General features: G+C 43.4%; 1 long non-coding RNA gene across 1 annotated transcript; it reads right to left on the bottom strand.

Annotated features, from left to right (window-relative positions):
* Positions 1–3,638: 3,638 nt before the first annotated feature.
* Positions 3,639–6,542, bottom strand: LOC140457806 (uncharacterized). Its single transcript, XR_011953366.1, has 3 exons — positions 6,436–6,542; positions 5,297–5,395; positions 3,639–3,733 (listed from the first exon to the last, which is right to left on the bottom strand). It is a non-coding gene; the product is annotated as an uncharacterized lncRNA (long non-coding RNA).
* Positions 6,543–19,022: the final 12,480 nt, after the last annotated feature.

Genomic DNA, 19,022 nt, shown 5'->3' with positions numbered 1-19,022 from the left:
ATCCCCATTCCAAACTGGAAGAGATTCCCAGAGTTTGAGGATAAAATTAAAGGGTAACACCTAAAGAATTAACCAGGACAGAATAAAGATGGAAAAGGGAATTTCCATAACAGGGAAATTTCATTTTCGTTAACCTGCACAGTTCCTCCCATCTCCAGTGTAACCAGCCTCACACACACATTGGAAAGAGCCAGGGCTGTTGAAACAGGAGGCCGAGCTGTGACAGTCGTGGCTTCCACTTTCACATTCATTCACATCTGAGGATCAAACAACAGAAAAGTTCATGGTTTCAAACAAAGTTTCGTCAATCAGAAATGTTCTGCTGTTCCACACTCAGGTTCATCCCCATCACACACCTGTACAGACAGATCCATTCCAGGTGTAGCCAGTCCCACAGGAGCATCTGAAGCTTCCATCCTGCTGGATACAGGAGGCATTGGCTCCACACGGATTGTTCAGGCACACGTCAATCACTGCAGCTAAAAACAAAAATGTGAAGTTTTGGGAAAATCAAATTGCATGTTGAAGAACAGCCTCAAATTCTCCCCTGCAAAGTTCATTATTTCTCTTCCCCTACTCTGTGGAAAGCCACAATTTGAGAAAGAGGTCCTGGATAGGAAGAGCTAAATTCAATGAGTCTGAGACAACTAGATATGGATATAACAGGGTAGGCTTTTCGCAACTATTGTTTATCACAGTGGAGACAGAAACATTGGGACCTTAATTTGCAAAGGTGAATAACCATAAAAGTTTTGGTTGCATATTAATTTATTGCTCAGTTTCCCTGTCTCCAGGACAAACATAAGTTTTTATTTGGTATCATGAATAATGGCTGAAGCGATTGCACAACCATCAGGCTTTATGGAAACTTCTTTATTCCCTATCATTTTAGAATGATCACGAAGATCTTGTCAATAACTTAGATGATACGAGTTGATAACAGTTACATGAGAGAAAATAAGAGACCCTCAACTAGATTTGAAGAAACTTCCACCAATTGGGAATTCAAATGAATGTGAGTAGGGGATTAACGACATTTACTGTGCGACTGTTTCAGACTGAGGTACCTGTGCAATTCCTCCCATCTCCAGTGTAACCAGCCTCACACACACATTGGAAAGAGCCGGGGCTGTTAAAACAGGAGGCCGAGCTGTGACAGTCGTGGCTTCCACTTTCACATTCATTCACATCTGGAGATCAAAAGAAAGGAAGGCTCCATTGTTGCATGTTGAGTTTCGTGAATCTGAAACTTTCTACAGATACAGCATCAGATTTAAGCTTGGCCGTGTGACTCATGTGAGAAAAATCCTCTGCAGAGACTCTGGACAGGATCTTACCCATTCCCTCCATCTGTACATATCCCTCTGCTGTCACTTTATATCTTCTTCAACAGCTGTTTCACGACTGAACTCCCTATTATCAGAAAACCTCAACATTTTACACTCAATCGCCTCGGTTAGGTCGTGAAGATAGATTGTAAGTAAGTCCAGATAATAATCCCTGCACGAAGCACATATCGTAATAAACAGACGCAGGAGAGTAAGTGGTGTTGTGGTGTTAATGGAACACCAGTTACCTGTACAGTTCCTCCCATCTCCAGTGTAACCAGCCTCACACACACATTGGAAAGAGCCGGGGCTGTTGAAACAGGAGGCCGAGCTGTGACAGTCGTGGCTTCCACTTTCACATTCATTCACATCTGGGGGTTAGAAAGGAAGAATTCACAGGAGGTTCCCAGCTTTGTGAATCTGAAACTCTTTAAAGATACAGCCCCAGTTTTAAGCTTGGTCACATGATGCTTGGGAGAAAACTCTTCCACAGAAACTATGCACAGATTCTTGCCCATTCCTTCCATCTGTCAATACCTCTCTGCTGTCTTTTTATAACATCTTCAGCACTTCTTTCATAACTCAACTCTGTATCATCAACAGAGTTTAACATTGTGTCTAAGAGTTGGGATGTCATGTTGCAGTTGTATATTACATTGATTTGGCCACTTTGACAAGATTGCATTCAGTTCTGGTCTCCATGCTATAGGAAGGATATTATTAAACTTGAATGGGTGCAGAAAAGATTTACAAGGAGGTTGCCATGCTTGTAGAGTTTGAGCTATAGGAAGAGGCTGAATCGGCTGGCGCTGTTTGCCCTGGAGTCTCAGAGGCTGAGGGGTGAGATAATGGAGGTTTATAAAATCATGAGTGGTATGGATGAGGTGAATAGACAATGTCTTTTTCGCAGGGTAGGGGAGTCAAAACATAGAGGGCATAGGTTTAAGGTGAGAGAAGACATTGAGGTAACCTCAGGGACAATGTTTTCCATGCAGAGTGTGGTGCATGTATAGAATGAAGAACTATCAGAGTAAGTGTTGGAGGCAGGTACAAATACAACATTTAAAAGGCATCTGGAAGGGTATATCATGAGGAAGGATTTAGAGTGATATGGGCCAAATGCTGGCAAATGGGAATAGATTAATTTAGGATATCCGGTCCACATGGGCAAGTTGGACTGAACGGTCAGATTCCGTGGTGTACAACTCTGTCCCTGTGTTACACTCAATTCATGATTATGCATTGCAAATATGTCCAAACATTTATCCCTGCACTAAGCACAGATCCTAACAAACTGAACCAGGAGAGGAAGTGGTGTCATCGAGATAATGCAACACTTGTTACCTGTACAGTTCCTCCCATCTCCAGTGTAGCCAGCCTCACACACACATTGGAAAGAGCCGGGGCTATTGAAACAGGAGGCCGAGCTGTGACAGTCGTGGCTTCCACTTTCACATTCATTCACATCTGAGGGTTTAGAAAGGAGGAGTTCATTGGAGGATCACAGCTTTGTGAATCTGAAACTTTCTATCAAGACACAGACATAGACTTCAACCACATGATCCTTATAAGTGATGAACTGATCCCTCTGTTCATTTACTGGGTAAACACCTCGGGTAATAAACCATTAAATGTCCAGGTCAGATTGCCCCCAGTTCCCATTCTCACTCGATACTGAGATCCGTGCGGAGAGTGACTGGGTGTTAGAAGGGCTGGCAGCTCTGATGGATGCTGATGGGAAATCATTGATGATGCCGACTCCTGATTGGTGTCCAATGAATCAAAGTGGGAGGTCCTTGTGTGTAAACACAGAGTGAGGACAGAATTAGGCCTGATTGAGGACAGCCATCCCTGTGGTGATGGATGAAAAATTGGTTACGGGGCGTTTGTACCACAGGGAGGGGTCAGTCACTGATGTCAGGAAGAGATTAGGCTTGAGAAATGGAGGAGGCATTTAGAGGCCATTACAGAGATAAAGAGTGACCCCTCCACTCACCCCCCAATTGTATTTTCAAAATTCTGTCATACTCTCCTAATCGGGATATTCCGTAGCAAAACGCATCTGATGACATCAGCAATTCTTGATGTTTGAAGGTAAGGACAGTCACTATTCAGGTAAAACTTTCCATCAAAAGCAAAGTAAATTCCACAACTTGATCAATGAACCCCACCCCCGCCCCCCCCACACCCCCGCTCCCCCCTTCGGGATGTAACACAGTCTCCAGACTGCTATGGAAGCAGTGTGTTCAGTTCATTCCCCACTGTGTTCACTGATCCCCATCACACACCTGTACAGACAGATCCATTCCAGGTATAGCCAGTCCCACAGGAGCATCTGAAGCTTCCATCCTGCTGGGTACAGACGGCATTGGCTCCACACGGATTGTTCAGACACATGTTAATCACTGAAAGCAGAAAACATATGAGGTGAACACAGTGTAGCTGCATTGTGCCACTTGCAGTTGTGGGACTCAGATATCAAAACTATATTTCATAAAGTGCATGAATATCGAGCGCGGGATATAGGTAATTACAGAAGAAAACCAAAACCTTGTGGATTTTAAATATACCATGCAGTTTTCACTCTTTCAGACTGAGATCTATGGAACACTCAGTTGTCTCAGGGCTAATTTAAAATCTCAGAATGGTTACAATTCAGGGATCGGTGCACTTAGCCTGTCCCAGTTCCCAATAAGATTACGTTAGTATTAATGCTTGTCTCATTCCTCTTGTCTGTTCTCTGTAGCCCTGCAATAACGCTTTGTTCTGACGTTTATCCATATACCATTTGGAGGGCACAAATGAATCTGCTGCACACTTTCAGGGAAAGCTTTTCAGATCATGATCACTTCCTGAATAAAAATATTTTTTTCTCATGATTGTCAACATCTCCATCCAATCTCCTCTGAATTTTCTCTTGTCCCCATGGAGAACAGGCTTGGCTTCTTCAACTGATCCTTTTAACTGATGTCTTTCATCATCTGAATAATTCCCATGTATCCTTCTGAACTCTGCCTTGTAAATATGCACTCTCCAGAATTGCAGACAATTCTGCAATTGCTGCAAACCAGTGTGTGTAAAAGGGTCATTATATCTGCCTTCCTTTTGTACTCCATGCCTTCACATAGAAGGCCCAGGATCTCATAAGACGTTTTAACCAAATTAGCAACTTGACCACCACATTCAAGAACTTGTTCCTGCACCCCTTTTAGCGTATCATTTAATTCATATTAATTATTCTCATTCTTTTTCGCAAAATCAATCACTTCACATACCTCTCCAATAAGGTGTCAGCAACATTGGTTGACACATTGCATCAGCTGTCTATTGACTTGAAATCTATCCTCATGATCCCAAAGTTCAGGTCTGCTGCAAGTTTGGAAATTATTCACTGTCCATTCTATTATAGATCCTTTGTTTGTTTCAGGGAAATGAAATAGTCCTGATCCCCAAGATCCCCACTATATACCTTTCTGTGATCCAACAAACAATTGTTCATCTCTACTCTCTGTCCCCTGTCATTCAACTTTGTATCCATCCTATCACCATCCTTTTTAATCCATGGGCTCCCATTTTCCAGCAAGACTGTGATGCCTTGTCACATGACATCAACAGGTTTACTCTGGTCTTCACTCTCCGTTGCCTCATAACAAACTCAAAAAAACTGATTGTTGCTCATGTATATTGTTTCTCTCTTTCATGGATTGAACAAGTCCCAACAAGGTTCACGTCAGAAAGCTATAATTTCACCATTTTAATAGCCCTGCTGATTTTTGCAAAGGATAAATCTAGTTCTGCACATAAGGAAGGTGACAGGGTGAATCAAACTCTGAGATTGTATTTTCCTCATAATGTATACTAGAGTACAGAAATGGGTTGATTTTTCCAGGGAATTTTCAATGTCAGTTATTCGAACAATTCTTTCAATTTCAAACCAATTCATAATTAAACATGTTTGAAATACTTACAACCTTTGGTTTTAAAATGCAATGCCAAACTAGTGTCCTCTTCTCCAGAGAATGTTCTGACAGAAACTGTTACGATGTAGGGAGTTGATTCACTGAGATCTGTTCAAGGCAGGTAATGAGGTTCATGAGTGACATGGATTCCATTTTAAAATGGAGACCAGCAGAACATAAATGGCAAAAGAAGCAAAGGCAACAAGAGTAAACACTTGCTCATTTACACAGTATGTGTTTAGGTTCTGGCATGTACAAAACTAACTGTGTGGTGGAAACAGATTCAATTGTCTATTATAAGAGAAACAGAAGGAAGATGGCCAGGGTGAATGGCTGGATCCGTTGGTCTTTAGGCCTAGTTGTTCGTGAATTGTCGGCATTGCTGGTGGGCAGGTATTTATTGCCCATCCCTTATCACCTTTGAACTGCGTAGCTTACGAAGGCATTTCAGAGGGAAGTTAAGAGTCAACTAGCTTGCTTTGTGTTTGGAGTCATTTGAAGGTCAGATTGGGTAAAGATAAGACATATCCTTTTCTGAAGGACATGAGTGAACCAAATGGGTGTTTGTGACTTTCATAGTGGTTGCATGGTTGTCATTAATTTAATTCCAGATTTAACGCAATTCTGATTTCACAATCTGACATGTTTGAAGAATGCCAACGTGGTCATAAAGAGCTGAACAGGTTCTCCTTTACAGTGATAACTCTGATGTTTTCAAAGCTAGCACCTTATAGGACATCAGACAGGCACTGATTGAAATGGGGATGCTGTTTAAAATTGTAATGGGGGCATCACCCTCAAACCTATCACCAGATGTGTCCAAGCAGCTGATCTTGCTGCAGATCTTGAGGTAACTGTTCCAGCCCCACTTTTGTCTTTTTGTTGAACCACACTCTTCCCAAGCCAATGTTCTCAATGGCGCACTAAAATCTTCATGGTTATAAATCTCTTTAGAGTTTGATCTTTTATGTATTGAGCATCCTTCTTCTATGCCGCCCTGCTTTCCATTCATTTATTCTCCAAAATTGTTCATCGCCTGCATTTCTGTCCCAAGCTCAGCAGAAAATACAAGCAGATTTGAGATTGTCAAGTCTAAAGATCTGTGGGTCTCAATCTCACATTTTATTCCATATTCACAATGTCCCTACCTGTGAGGATCACACTGGTATTCGGAGGGAAAGCAATTATAGTCTTCTTAGGTCTGTCAATACCATAAGGACGATAGCTAATGGAGTAGGAGCCAACCAGGGCAGTGTCTGTTGGATGTAAATCCCAGCCAATCACGGCAGTTGATGAGGTTATATGGGAAGCCTGTATGTTGCTGAGGTATCTCGATGCTGCCAATAAAACAGAGCCTCAGTCAGATTGAGGAAAACATTTAATTCTGAGAGAGAGAAAGAAAGAGGGTGAGGGAGTGAGAGATGGTGAGAGAAAGAGGGGAGAGAGAGAGAGAGAGGGGGGAAAGACAGAGAGAGAGAGAGAGGGGAGAGAGAGACGGTGGGATGAGAGAGAGAGAGAGAGGAGAGAGAGGGGAGAGAGAGAGACGTTGAGATGAGAGAGAGAGAGAGAGAGAGAGAACGTTAGACTGATGATAACATTTTTAAATACGTACATGGGAGAGTCGTGACATTAAGTGGTTTGGAGCGGAGTGTCTGGTTTAAGGCAGAGTGACACACAATGGACATGATGTAGGTGGTGTCTGGGTCCAACCCTGCAACGAAATACTCATGGTTAGTACAAATACCAGAATACCGTGATAATAATTCACTCAAGTAAGCAATTCTCTGTTCTTCTCTCAAGCTGTTTTCTCCTATTAAAGGCTCCCACACAATTAACATTAACCATTTCTCTGTTTACAGGCCGAGTGACTGGCCCAACATCAGTGCTGTGCTTCTTATCGAATTTTCTGAAATATACAATCCCTACAATGTGGAAACAGGCCAAATGACCCAAGGTGTCTTAACATAAACAGGTTTCCACCCAGATTCATCCCCCTACCTGATCCCTGCAACCAGGCATTTCCCATGGCTAATCCGGTTACCTACACATCCCTGAACACTATGGGACAATTTAACATGGCCAATCCACCTCTCCTGCACATCTTTGGACTGTGGCAGGAAACCAGAGCACACAGAGGAGACCCATGCAGACATGGGACAATGTGTAAACTCCACACAGACAGTCATCCGATGGAATTGAAACCATGTCATTGACGCGATAAGGCAGCAGGGCTAAGCACTGAGCCACCGTGCCACCTGCAATATTTCCCAGTGTAGCCTGGGAACCACACACCAACGTTTACGAGAAGGTGACTGGCTGACACTGCAGGTTATTTTTCTGGATGTCACAGGGATGTCAGAACCAGTTATTGAACGTTCTGCTTTAACATGGGGTAGGGATCAGGGCAGGGTGCGTTGTTCAAAAATACAAAAGCTACCAATGTCAGCTTCTGTTTTTAAAATGATCAGTCAGTCTCTTTCTCCGCAATCAGTTTTTCTTGTTTACAGCAACGACCTGCTTTGTGTTGGGTCTCCCACACTTTCAGCCACATTGGAAAACCATGTCAAACCCTTGACCTCTCTCCCTCTGTGGGTAAATTTCAATATCAGGTCACCTCCCTTATTGGGCAAATGATTCAGTCACCCTTCAATAACTGGTTTTGGGGCCTTTACACGTGTTTGAGCCATGATACCAAATCCTCCACAGTTGGAGCAGGATTCATGGATGGACTTTCCTCCCTTTCACTTGGGGCCAGTGGGGCTGACTCCAGGATTTCTGCCAGCAGCAAAGACTTCCATCTCTGTGACACCTTCCATAACTCCAACACATCCCAATGATGCACTGCTCAAGTGGATTAACAGTCAAAGTGAAGGAGCTGAAGCAATCAAGGAGCACACATCAAGGATACAGAAACAGCAATGAGGTAATGATCAGATAACCTGCTGTGGTAGGGTTTGTTTTCTTAGGTGACATCTCTTTGGAAGACTAAAGTAATGCTGCTAGAATTTATGAAGACATTGGCAAGAAGTCTTAGTTTTCAACTCAAATGATCCACAAGGTCTCTTCACACTGGTGCAACACTTCTGTTCGCTTCCAGCAAACTCAATATGATCATCTGACTAACACCATTACACTATCATTATGCATGCTCTGATGTCAGTCCCATTAACCCACATTTCCTCCACCTTAACATCTCCATATTGACATTTTGAACATCTCCTCACAAAGTGTCACACAGGATCAGTCCTGGAAGTGCTCTGACCAATCTGCCTGTTTTGCTGCTGCTTTTATGCAGAGCTCTTGGAAGTTCTCCTCTCTTCTGTCAGTGTACATCCTTCTCCTGCATGGCTGCCCAGCTTCTAATGTTCTGCTCCTTCTGAGAAATACTTCGGAGTCTCGATTAGTTTCTTGTCGAATGATAGCAATGCATGACAATTCCTTCTTATAATCCTACAGTCGGTTTCAATCTTATATGATCTCAACTGTTGTGGTTTTACTCCCAAGATTCCAAGTTCTCTGTGTTCTCTAACTCAGTTTCGCTGCACCATTGGTCATGTTTGGGTTTTTAACCTTTCACTGCAGTTTGGTGCTGGTTCTCACTTTGCTCCTCTGCACTGTTGTACTCTGCTGTGGCCATTCTCCGTGTTGTTTGATTCTAACTCCTGACTCAAGGTGTAATGAGTGGTGTCAAGAGATATTGCTGGGACCTCCACTTTCTACAATGTATACAGGCACCTTGCTGGAAGGATGAAAGGTATGGTTGCTAAATATACATGGGACACAAGGATGAGCAAGAAAGTAAACTGTGAAGAGGACATTCGAGGCTACAAAGGAGCACAGATCGCGCAATGGGAGAAGTTGAACCTGTCCATTTTAGCAGGAAGAATGAAAAACAATCTTTTTGATTTATTCATTCATGCGATTTGGGTGCTGCTGGCTGGGCCACATTTCGTCCTTATCCTTGGTGTCCTTGAGAAGTTGGTGAGCTGCTTCCTTGAACTGCTGTAGTACATCTGCTGCAGGTAGACCCACAATGCCGTTTGGGAGGGAATTCCAGGATTATGTACCAGCAACATTGAAGGAACTGAAGCAATATATTTCCGAGTCACAGTGGCTCAGTGGTTAGCACTGCTGCCTCACAGCACCAGGGACCCCGGTTCGATTCCAGCCTCGGGCAACTGTCAGCATGGAGTTTGCACATTCTTCCTGTGTCTGCATAGGTTTCCTCCGGGTGCTCCAGTTTCCTCCCACACTCCAAAGGTGCCCAGATTCGGTGAATTGGCCATGCTAAATTGCCGATAGTGTTCAGGGATGTGTAGGTTAGGTGCATTAGTCAGGTGTAAATATAGGATAAGCGGTAGGGGAATGGGTCTGGATGGGTTACTCTGCAGAGGGTCGGTGTGGACTTGTTGGGCCGAATGGCCTGTTTTGGGATTCTATGAAGTCAAGACGGTGATTGGCTTGGAGAGGAACTTGCAACATCAGTGTTCCCATGTATCTGCTGTCCTTGTCCTTCTTGATGGAAGTGGTTGTAGATTTGGAAGATGCTGTGGAAGGAGCCTCGGTGGATTGGTGTTGTGCATTTTGTAGGTAGTACACTCTTCTACTGCTGAGGATCAGTAGGAGAGAAAGTGGATGTTTGTGTGTGTGTGGCACTAATTACGTTGGGTACTTTATCATGGATCATGTCAAGCTTCTGAAATGCTGTTGGAGTGACTGTCATCCAGGCAGGTGCGGAATATTCCCGACTTGTGCCTTGTTTGCTAGATCCACTTAGCGATGCAATAGTGCCACCCAACAGGATCCAATGTATTCTCACAGTAAATGGAGGACACAATGTGAAGATGATACGTGTTAACCAGCAGGAGGTTTCCTTGCCCATGTTTGACCTGAAGCCGTGAGTTCTCATCAGGTCTGGAGTCAACATCATGGGCTCCGGGAGAAACACCCTCCCGACTGTACACCATACTGTGGGCACCACTGCTGGGCCTGTCCTGCTGGTGGGACAGGGCATATCTTGAGCTAAAGATGGTGCTGTCTGGGCCATAGTGTCAGAGTCATATGTCACAGACAATGAATGTTGCAGGCTGTTGCTGGACACATCTTTGGCATTAGTCCTCAGACGTTAGCAAGGAGGACTTTGCAGGGTTAACAGGCCTGTAATTGCCCATGGTCCTTCACATCTCTGGACTGATATCAGATTGTCTATCTGGTTTCATTTCATTTTTGAGGCTTTCTCATGATTGATGCTGTTAGGTTCCCTTCTTGAGATTCTTACATGTTTGATACAACTGTAATACACCAATTTCTGTGAACAGCCATGATTTATTTCAGGAAGTACAAGCTTTTGGAGGATCACTTAACACTTTTCACAATGCTTGTGGAGTGTGTCAAGCAAGGCTCCCTTAACAAGGGAACCGTCCTCCCTTTAGACAGGGTTTTACGTCAGTCAGTCATGCACATAAGACACTCCCCCATAATCACATGCCACCCAAAAACAAAGTAAAGTGATTAGATTATTTGCAAAACCAATATGTCGTTAGATTATTCCTTTAAACAGTGTGCAATTAGGTTACTCCTTAAACTACAGTATTTACAGAACAGGATTAGATTGTCACATCCTGCCTGCAAGGCAGAAAGAGACCCCACACCCAGACATCTAATTTCTTACATGTCAGTAGAACAAATTAATCCTTTAACATCTCCATACAACTGAGTAACTTGTGAGACCATTTCAAAGGGAAGTTAGGAGCCAACCATGTGTGTCTCGAGTGATATGCATGTATGAGGATGGCAAATTTCCATTCAACAATCTACAATAGTCATCTTTAGACTTCTAATTCCAGACTTTTGTTGAATTCAACTTCTACCATCTGTCTTGGTTGGATTTGAACCTGTCTCCTCAAAACATAATCTTGGTCTCCAGATTCCTAACACTAACGTTACTATGACTATACCAATGTCCTGCTGTCTAAATGTTGAGAGACTGCGGAGCTCTCAGATGTGGACAGATCTCCAAATCTTTGTGAACAAATCACAAATGATTGGTATGCAGGTAGAGCAAGTAAATAGGAAAGCTGTTAATATCGACACTCAATCATTTACTGGGAAGGGAACTGAATTCAAAAGTAGGAACGCTATACTTTAGTTTTAGGGGACATTGGTGAAACCACATCTGGGAGTACTTTATAATGGAAGGGACTCCTTATTGAAGGAAGAGTGTAAATATATAGGAGGAGATTCAGAGAAGGTTTACTAGAACAATACCTGGAATGAGAGATTGCCTTTTCAGAAATGATTAGACAGGTTAGCCTTGTATTTGGCTGGAGTTTAAAAGATTACGGTAATTTAATTGAAACGTATAAAATCCTGAGGGGTCATGACATTATGCATGTGGAAACAATGGCTGCTCTTGTTTGGAGAATCTAGAGTGAAAAGTGACTATAAACACTTGCCCATTTAAAGTAGCGATAAGGAGCTATGTTTTCTCACTATAGTGCGGTTTGGTTTCCCAAATTAATGGAGCTGGAGTCCAGGCAAGTCTCTGCAAGATCACTCTATTTATAGCTTGATCTACCCATAGATTCTCTTCACACTGTATTTAAGATCGCGCTCCTGACCATGTTTTGTTTTTAAATTTGTTCCCAGGATATGGGCATCACCGGCCACACCAGCATTCATTGCCCATCTCTATTTGCCCAAAAGGGCATCTGAGAGTCATCCCCATTGCTGTGGGTCTGGAGTCTCATGGAGGCCAGGCCAGATGAAGATAGGAGATTTCTATCCTGAAAGGACATCAGTGAACCAGATGGATTTTACGACAAGTGGCAATGGTTTCATGGTCATCAGTGAATTCTTTGTTACAGACATTCAGTTTTATTAAATTTGGGTCTCCAGAACATTAGCTGAGGTTCTGCATTAATAGTCTAGCAATAATACCACAAGGCTGTCATCCTGACGTTATTACAATAGTGTTACATATACTTCTGTTGTTAATCTCATTGCTGCACACTGCATTGGCTGAAGTCTAAGTGTTGGCCAACACGTGGAGGATTTGAATTTCTTCACTGCTCTGTAAAGGCGCCCATGTATTATTGCAATCAGCTGAGGGGTCTGGTGGTACCCTGGTCCCATCTGCACTTTGACAGTTCAGCACTTCCTCAGGACTGCACTGCTGGGTCAGCTTAGACTTGATGCTCCTAACTCTGGAGTAGGATTGAACTCACAACCTTCTAACTCAGAGCTTGGAATATTATACTGAGAAACCCGCAGAAATCTTGGTTTTGGTTGACCTCTAATCAGATATGACTGTAGAAAGGACCTGGAATCTTCCTGTGCTGTAGAGAACAAGTGACATTACCTTTTAAACCAAAGCTCGATCCTGTTTTAGGTCACACGTTATTAACCAACAGGGAGACGATCATATTGAAGGACATTTTGTCTTAGGTGCCATTGGAAACTAAATTATAACTTGGCTAAAAAGAGATTGAGAAGGAGGAAGTCTTTTCTGATTTTCTCCCCTAAGGTGTAGCAGTCGACACAAATTGAGAAAGATTTGTGTGAAACTTGAATTAATAGGTTCAATATTCAAGGGAAATTAATTATTTCACAGTTAAAAATCACAGAATACCAGGTTATAGTCCAGATTTAATTGGAAGCACACCAGCTTTCGAAGCGCCGCTCCTTCATCGAGTGGTTGTGTATCAGGCACCTGATGAAGGAGCAGCGTTCTGAAAACTAGCGTGCTTCCAAATAAACATGTTGGACCATAACCTGGTGTTGTGTGAGTTTTAACTTTGTACACCCTAGTCCAACACCGGCATCTCCAAATCATAATAATTTTACATTGGTTTTAAAATCAGCTGCTAAATTTCTTATCATGTAATGTAAATCTGTTTTGAATGCACTTTTAATTTAAGCTAATTATGACATGCCCAATGTTAGAGGTCACATGTACAGGACTGTGACCCTTTGATTAAAAATTAATTCAGTTCAATAAAGAACAAGATCTGGTCAATTTGTTGTGATTAAATGGACCTTCAGCCAGATTCTCAGACTGTATTGCAGTATACTGCCAAAGTGCCAGTTCCCAGATAGAAACTGAGGAACTGTTCCTGTTCCAAATCTCTCACTCCCACTACATTGATTGAAATCCCAGCCTCAACAGTCCTCTGCCATAAAGAACTACCTTCTGAGACAAGAAATTCTTGCTTTTCTCTGTTGTAAATGGGTGACCCCTAATTCTGAGATTATACCCTCGGGTCAGAGACTCTTCCACAAATGGAGACAGGCTTTTCACACCTACACTGCCAAGTCCTGTCAGAGTCTTGTCTGCTTCAATAAAGACTCATGCTTCCACATTGCAGCAAGGATAAACCCAACATCTCCTCAGAACCTCTATACGAGGTATCAGCCCAGTGAACCTTCTCTGGACCATCTCCAATGCTGTTCAAAGTTTGTGAGAAGATTTGTAGCTCGGGTGCTCGTTGTTGTGGTTCTGTTGGCCGAGCTGGGAATTTGTGTTTCAGACGTTTCATCCCCTGTCTAGGTGACATCCTCAGTGCTTGGGAGCCTCCTGTGAAGCGCTTCTGTGATGTTTTCTCCAGCATTTATAGTGGTTTGAATCCGGTTGTCAGTTCCAGCTGTCCGTTGCAGTGGTCGGTATATTGCGTACAGGTCGATGTGCTTATTGATTGAATCTGTGGATGAGTGCCATGCCTCTAGGAATTCCCTGGCTGTTCTCTGTTTGGCTTGTCCTATAATAGTAGTGTTGTCCCAGTCGAATTCATGTTGCTTGTCGTCTGTGTGTGTGGCTACTAAGGATAGCTGGTCGTGTCGTTTTGTGGCTAGTTGGTGTTCATGGATGCAGATCGTTAGCTGTCTTCCTGTTTGTCCTATGTAGTGTTTTGTGCAGTCCTTACATGGGATTTTGTAGACTACATTGGTTTTGCTCAAAACACTACATAGGACAAACAGGAAGACAGCTAATGATCCGCAACCATGAACACCAACTAGCCACAAAACGACACGACCAGCTATCCTTAGTAGCCACGCACGCAGATGACAAGCAACATGAATTCGACTGGGACAACACTACTATTATAGGACAAGCCAAACAGAGAACAGCCAGGGAATTCCTAGAGGCATGGCACTCATCCACAGATTCAATCAATAAGCACATCGACCTGTACGCAATATACCGACCACTGCAACGGACAGCTGGAACTGACAACCGGATTCAAACCACTATAAATGCTGGAGAAAACATCACAGAAGCATTTCACAGGAGGCTCCCAAGCACTGAGGATATCACCTAGACAGGGGACGAAACGTCTGCAACACAAATTCCCAGCTCGACGAATAGAACCACAACCAATGCTCTATTATCTTCCCTTACATAAGGAAAGTGTTCACTCTTTTCCAGGTGTTGTCTGATTAGTGCCCTGTATAGCTTTAGAAAAACCTTCCTACTGTGTTATTCCAATCCCTTTGAAATAAATGTCAACACTCCATTGCCTTTCCTATTACCTGCTGAACTTAGAGCTGAACGTTTGTGATTCATGGACGAGGACTCTCAAATGTATTGCTTTCTGCAGTCTTTCTCCATTTAAATAACATTCATACCCTCTTATTCTTCCTGCTGAAGTGCATAACCTCTCATTTCCCCTTCAGTACAAAGTAAACAGCTAACACTCCAGTACAGCATTGAAAGGGGGACTGGCTTTCTGATGAAACAATAAACCAAAGACTCAGCTCAGTCGGAGATCTTACAATCAAATATCAAAGGAGGAATAGGGCAGATCTCCCTGGTATCCTGACCAATAGTTACTCCCTGAACATCAATGAAGCAGATGATCAAACCTTTACCTCATTGCTCCTTGGGTTATGAGCATCAGCAGCCATACTTCCTGGATTTAAAAGGGGTGAAATGTTAAAATGAACACGTTTGGATAAAACGCACTGGCATTTTCCAAGATCATCAAAGGCACAAGTTGTTTTTTTTCAACGTTCTGTGAAGTTTTACACAACGTCAATGCTTGTCCACAGAGACAAAGGCCAGTTGACTTCCCATCTTACCTGTGATCACTGCCTCTGTACTGACTGGGATGAGGCTGACAGTGTGGACAGTGTCAGGGCTCCCAATGCTGTAGTAGCTCAGACTGCAGCCCCTCAGAGCACTCACACTCCCAAGAGGGGCCCAGGAGATCACAGCACTGGTGGTGGAGATGGAAGTCAAACTCAGAGATTCTAGAATCATTTCCAAAAAGAGAAAAAACATTATTCACAACATGAAAAGTAGGAACTGATGTGATCATTGCAGAAAAGGCAACTTGTACTTAGGGGTGTAAAGTTAATTGTTTTTTCCAAGATTGCATTTTAATGAAAATAAAACACCTTTCATTCATCCCTTTCTAAAGGGCTTGAACTCACGGTTACTCAAAGATCAGTTTCTATTGCTTCATGCTTGTGAGCTTTTCCATTGTAAACTACGTTCATGTCTTCAGTATCCGAGTTATAATCAGATAATATTCATTCTCACAGATCCCATCTGACCCCCCCCATCCTGAAGGAGATCTGTGAAATTATCAACAGGTTCCCTAAAGGATGGGTGAGGGGGAAGCTAAGGCTGAGGTATTTTGCCATCCCTCGCTCTGCGGTCATTTGCGGCGAGATCAACCCTCACACTTGGTGGAAAGCCGACGAGACACCAGCAATGTAGCAGCTCACTCAGTAGGCAGGCTGAGCTATCGGAAAACTTTCATTTTGCACATATTAGAAACCATCCAGGACTGAAGCTGTATTGTGCAAAATAAGTAGGACTACATTTATGTGCTTTTACATCATTATTGTGTCTACTGCTTTAATGAAGGTACAATTCCTGACAATACAGCGACTGTTAACCCATCTGTTGCTGACAAGGGTTACAGACCTGAAAATGTGTTGCTGGAAAAGTGCAGCAGGTCAGGCAGCATCCAAGGAACAGGAGAATCGACGTTTCGGGCATAAGCCCTTCTTCAGGCTTATGCCCGAAACGTCGATTCTCCTGCTCCTTGGATGCTGCCTGACCTGCTGCACTTTTCCAGCAACACATTTTCAGCTCTGATCTTCAGCATCTGCAGTCCTCACTTTCTCCTCAAGGGTTACAGACCCACAGTTTTGAGAGTCTGACTCCAGCACAGTCAGAAAATAAATCAGAGGATGAGGAACATTGTGTGAAGAGCTGCCTTCAGCTCATCCCACTGACAGCTGGATCCTCTTCAGTCTGACCAGTGTCGCTGGGTTCAGAGCTTGCCTGGGGCTGTTTCGCAGCTCAGTCACCATTCACTGGAAAATAACCTGCAGCACATTGACCTTCAGAAAGGGGAGAGGTGCAGTGGGCACAGGGGAAAACTGGCTCTGTGTTGCTGTGATTCGTACATACCTGCAGCTGGGCTGAACATTCATAAAATCCAGTCAAAGCTCCTGTTGATGCATAACTCACAAACATCTCTTTGCACAGCAACATAGAGTTCACCTTTAAACAGACTTGTAATAGATCATCCCTCAATCTGTGATCCTCAAGGGAATATCTTTACCTGTACCCGATCTCCAATACTCAAACCAACTCATGCAATCTCTCCTCATAATTCACTCCTCTGAAGCCTGGGATCATTCAGGTTAATCTGTGTTTTTCAAAGGCTATTTAAACTTCCTGAGATGCATTGCCAACACTGAACAGTATACACTGGACATTGATTGTAGATTTATATGAATATAATATCCCATCTTTTCTTTTGTTTTCCCTTCACCATTAAAACCAACGTTACCAGTCATATGAGATATTTTCGAAGCATTATTTTCTGTACCTGGACGCCCAATACTCTGTGCCCCTCCTCAGTTCCTAGTTTTGCACCAATGAAGTTTGTTAACTAACGAAGTGTAACTCCCTTTATGATATGACTCGTTATCAGTGGCTGTGCCCCACCAAGCCATTTAGTGCCTTGAGGAAGGTTTCTGTTTCCCTGTCCTGTAATGGAAAACATTTAGAGCTCAACTTGACACCCTTCCATTCTGCATCCTACAAATGCCTCTTAACCCAAAGCAAAAGCGAAGCTGTCAGTCAAGTCAGCAGGAGGGAGGTGTCTGACTGGACTTCACGTTTTCTTGATGCTTTCCTCAGTCTGTAATTTACCAACACGAGTTAGGATGCGTGCCTTGGAAAAGTAGGCTTCAAGGCAAGGGCGCAATTGATATGTGGAGCTTGCTCAAGGAGCAACTATTGAGTGTCCTTGATAAGTATGTACCTGTCAGGCAGGGAGGAAAGGGTCGTGTGAGGGAGCCGTGGTTTGATAAGGAATTGGAATCCCTTGTTAAAGGGAAGATAGCGGTCTATGTAAAGGTGAGGCGTGAAGTTTCAATTGGGGTGATTGAGAGTTACAAGGTAGCCAGGAAAGATCTGAAGAGAGAGCTAAGAGCAGCAAGGAGGGGACATGAAAAGTCCTTAGTTGGTAGGATTTGGGAAAACCCAAAGGCTTTCTATAGGTATGTCAGGAATAAAAGAACGACTAGGGTAGGAATAGGTCCCAGTCAAGGATAGTAGTGGGAAGTTGCGTGTGGAGGCTGAAGAGATTGGGGAGGCTCTGAATGAAAACTTTTCATCAGTATTCACTCAGGAACAGGACATTGTTGCCGTTGTGAATACTGAGTCACAATTAATTAGATTGGACGGCTTTGAGGTATGGAGGGAAGAGGTGTTGGAAATTCTGGAAAGGGTGAAAATAGATAAGTCCCCTGGGCCTGATGGCATTTAACCTAGGATTCTCTGGGAAGCAAGGGAGGAGATTGCAGATCCATTGGCCTTGATTTTTATGTCCTCGTTGTCTACAGGAATAGTGCCAGAAGACTGAAGGGTAGCAAATATGGTTCCCTTGTTCAAGAAGGGGAGTAGGGATAACCCTAGGAACTATAGGCCGGTGAGCCTCACTTCTGTTGTGGGCAAAGTCTTAGAGAGAATTGTAAGGGATAGGATTTATGAACATCTGGATAGGAATAATGTGATCAAGGATAGTCAGCATGGTTTTGTGAAGGGCAGATCGTGCCTCACAAACCTTATTGAATTCTTTGAGAGGGTGACTAAGGAGGTGGACAAGGGTAAAGCGGTAGATGTGGTGTACATGGATTTTAGTAAGGCGTTTGATAAGGTTCCCCATGGTAGGCTACTGCAAAAAATACGGAGGTATGGCATTGAGGGTGAGTTGGAGTTTTGGATTAGGAATTGGCTGGCTGGAAGAAGACAGAGGATAGTAGTTGATGGTAAAGGTTCATCTTGGAGTGCAGTTACTAGCGGTGTTCCGCAAGGATCTGTTTTGGGACCATTGCTGTTTGTCATTTTTATTAATTACCTGGAGGAGGGGCTAGAAGGTTGGGTGAGCAAGTTTGCGGATGATACGAAAGTCGGTGGAGTTGTTGACAGTGAGGAAGGATGTGGCAGGTTACAGCGGGATATAGATAAGCTGCAGAGCTGGGCAGAAATGTGGCAAATGCAGTTCAATGTGGGTAAGTGTGAGGTGATTCACTTTGGTATGAGTAAAAAAGATGGGGTACTGGGCTAATGGTCGGATACGTGGTAGTGTGGACGAGCAGAGGGATCTTGGTGTCCATGTACACAGATCTCTGAAAGTTGCCACCCAGGTAAATAGTGCAGTGAAGAAGGCATATGGCGAACTGGCTTTTATTGGTAGAGGAATTGAGTTCC

Source organism: Chiloscyllium punctatum, chromosome 32 (assembly GCF_047496795.1).
Source record: "Chiloscyllium punctatum isolate Juve2018m chromosome 32, sChiPun1.3, whole genome shotgun sequence".
Classification (NCBI taxonomy): domain Eukaryota; kingdom Metazoa; phylum Chordata; class Chondrichthyes; order Orectolobiformes; family Hemiscylliidae; genus Chiloscyllium; species Chiloscyllium punctatum.
Note: the sequence above shows the minus strand (reverse complement) of the source record. Positions and strands in the feature narration are given on the sequence as shown.